Source organism: Fukomys damarensis, unplaced genomic scaffold (genome assembly GCF_012274545.1).
Source record: "Fukomys damarensis isolate Sample0158 unplaced genomic scaffold, DMR_v1.0_HiC HiC_scaffold_16, whole genome shotgun sequence".
Classification (NCBI taxonomy): Eukaryota; Metazoa; Chordata; class Mammalia; order Rodentia; family Bathyergidae; genus Fukomys; species Fukomys damarensis.
In genome coordinates this window covers 83,677,489-83,680,255 of record NW_022900928.1, presented here as the reverse complement: position 1 = coordinate 83,680,255, position 2,767 = coordinate 83,677,489, and positions in this window count along the sequence as shown.

Below are 2,767 nucleotides of genomic sequence, written 5' to 3'. Positions count from 1 at the left end.
GGGAGGGTACTTTAGATACCTTTGGGAGCCACCAAGCAAGTTCCCAAACTGACCTCCTTGGAACTGCAGAAAGATGGCTTATGCTCAAAACAGACTTAAGGACAATGAATGTCATTATATTATATACCTTAAATGTACTGATAAAATTAATTTTTAAAAAAGACTTAAGGAAAAATATTGAGAATCTGGACAAAGGAGGCCCTGCAGTCCCAAAGAAGGACAGAAAGGGAGGCAGCGAGGAAAGAACGGAATGAAGGAAACCCAAAGACAGAAATGTACAAACAGTCACCAAGCTGTCCTGGACAATACTACCTAGCACAGAAGACTTGTCTTGGTGAGTTGAATCAAGTCATTAAAAAGGAATGCTGTTGCCTACAATCCCAGATACTTCAGAGGCTGAGGAAGACTGCAAATCTGAGACCAGCATGGGCAACTTAGAGAGACCCTGCCTCAAACTAAAATAAATAAATAAATAAATAAATAAATAAATAAATAGGGTTGAGGATGTAGCTTAGCACTCCCTGGGTTCAATCCCCAAGGCTGGGGGAAAAAAAAGAAGAAGAGAGCATGTTGCTCTATTCCCTCTACTCAGCTTCTTCATTGCCTTACATATAACTAATGCCATGAAGGAGCTTTTTCCCACCACATAGACCCCCAAATAGGAGATGCAAGGGCAGAAAGCTAAAGTGGCTTAAGGGGAATAGGGGAAGTGAAGCTTTGCAGGCAGCACCCCATGGTGTGCCACAGTGTTTCTGGGGTCAGCACCCTGGAGGTGGTCCAAAGTCCTGAGGATGAATGCAAATGTGCAGCTATTAACTGGAGGGCCTCATCCTCAGCTTCTTCACCCACCATCCCAGCAAGAATAGCCCTGCATAGGTAGAACCAGCCTAGTTCTAACCTTTGAGGCTGTTTGATGTAACAAAGGAGCAAAGACAAGGGTCTCCTTCAACCATCTGTTCTGTAGGCCTCAACCTGAGAGACAGGTGATAGCTGGGCCAGGTTCAAGGTTGCTGCGAACATCTTCAACTTAGTCTTATTTGAAACAATGCAGCTGGTGTGGCCATTACCAATATCCAGATGGTAGAGACAGAGAACAGCAGCACCTGCTTTTCCTGGTGGACCTGTCCCTTCCATGTTGCCTGCAGAGAGGTCCTGAGCATATGCAGTGGCACCTGAGCAGAGCTGGTGCAGGCTCAGGCCAAGGGGCACAGATGGTGGCATCTGCCAGAGCCATTTCCTGCTACATGGGGAAGATAGTGTTGTTCTTGTCCCTGGCATCCTTTGGGCAAATCTTGGGTCCTTCATGCTGTTCTACAAAGACTGCCTCACAAAGGCATAGCCCTCCCAACTGGATGGAGAACAGAGCACCCCAGCACCCAGGATTTTCCTGTGGTCTCTGACACACTGGCTCTCAGACTAGTGAGACTGACACACTCAGGCAGTGTGGCTGCAGAGGGCACGCCTTTTACATGGCAGGATTCTACTTTGCTGTTGCCAAGACAACATCACTGCTTTCAGCAAGATGGTCCAGGACAGTATAGTGTCTTCATTTGCTTCCATCTTTGGTTTTCCTCCACTCCCCCTCAGCTGCCTTCCCTTTCCCCGTGGTTCTGGCAAAATGCTATGAATTGGCAATTACAAAGGAAGAGAGGCCACTGAGGCCCAGCAGGAAGCTCATTCCATGATGCCCCACCTTCCTCAGGCATGGAGGGTGGCACCTGGCTAGATGGGCAAACACAGCTCCTACAAGTCCAGGCCAGCTCAAGCTGGCCCTTCTGGAGGAGTGCTGAAAGCCTTCCTGAAAGCCAGGACACAGCAGGGCTAATCAGGCTGACTGGGGTGAAGTTTGGGAGGAGAGGCAGCAGTGAGATCCCACCTCCCCCAAGCAGGGCATGCCTGTGCACTGTCCTGGAGCACACACAGCCCCCACGCTCTGCCTGTGTGAGATGCCAACTGCATGGAGTGACAGAGAGCCTAAAAGACTGGGATTGCTCTGGGCTGGCCTGGGGGTCCTGGAAGGCCTCTGGCTGCCTCCTTCCCTTCGGTTTTTGTTTTGGGCCTGAATGAATGAAGCAACACTGAAACCAAGGGAGCTAGCGGCGGGAGGAAGGTACAGGGTGCCTGGCCAGCTTGGAGGCTGTGTCTGACGCCTGCTCAGGTCTGCTCACTGTCCTCGAACCCCAGGGTTCCCATCCACCGCCAGCAGCAGTCCTGGCCCCAACGCCTCCTGCACACATTGCCTCTAAGTCAAACGTCCTCAGACAAGACCAGGAGGGAGGTGCCATGTCGGAAAAGACGCCAGTGCCTCCCTCCCTTCTCTCCGTCGCTTCCCTTTCCTTCCCCAGCAGGGAGGAAAAATGTCCTCCGCTCCTGCTCTCCGATCTCAGCGGAGTCGCGGGACACTGGAGGCCCCACGGTGCCCGAGTCCACGCGGCCCCTTTCTCCACGGTCGCACTACCGGGGCTGCCCAGGGATGGAAACTGAAGCAGGGGGTAAGACCTGCCTGCGTCGTGGTGAGGAAGGGAGAAGGTCTGAGGCCGGGGTAGGGCAGAGCCGGCGACCCCCTTGCTTCTTCCGACCCCACCCTCCCGCGACCCCTCCCTGCAGGCGCCCTTCCCCCTCGAGGCGCCCCTTTCCGCGGTCGCACTACCGGGGCTGCCCAGGGATGGAAACTGAAGCAGGGGGTAAGCCCTGCCTGCGTCGTGGTGAGGAAGGGAGAAGGTCTGAGGCCGGGGTAGGGCAGAGCCGGCGACCCCCTTGCTTCTCT